Source organism: Alligator sinensis, unplaced genomic scaffold, assembly GCF_000455745.1.
Source record: "Alligator sinensis unplaced genomic scaffold, ASM45574v1 scaffold29_1, whole genome shotgun sequence".
NCBI classification, from domain to species: Eukaryota; Metazoa; Chordata; order Crocodylia; family Alligatoridae; genus Alligator; species Alligator sinensis.
The window spans coordinates 1,585,843-1,586,215 of record NW_005841933.1 but is presented as its reverse complement, the minus strand read 5'-3'; positions in this window follow the sequence as shown (position 1 = coordinate 1,586,215).

Sequence of the window (373 nt, the reverse complement as noted above, 5' to 3'; positions counted from 1 at the left end):
TTTCCCTACTCTTCTAATTTCTCTCTTTTTTTGTCTATCAACTCTCAAATACATGCGTTGCAATTTTCAATGTAATGATGGGGTACCCCTTAAAATCTCAAAACCCTGCTGCCTAAGAAAGTACAAAGTGCCTCTTGCTGTATGTGTATGTTTTTTTAAATCTCATGGCTGGCTGCCGTGTTAATTTTTCCTGTTTTAAAGTTGAAGTAGCAGAGAGATGATTCAAAACTGTCAGCGTGAAAAATGGAACCAATTTCTAGATGGCTGAAAATGACATCTGTGGTTTCTTAATCAAATGAAACAGTTTGTGAAGAACCAATTCTCCATTCTCCCAGTTTAGAAACTTCTTTCCCTTCGTATGAATTCCCAGTTT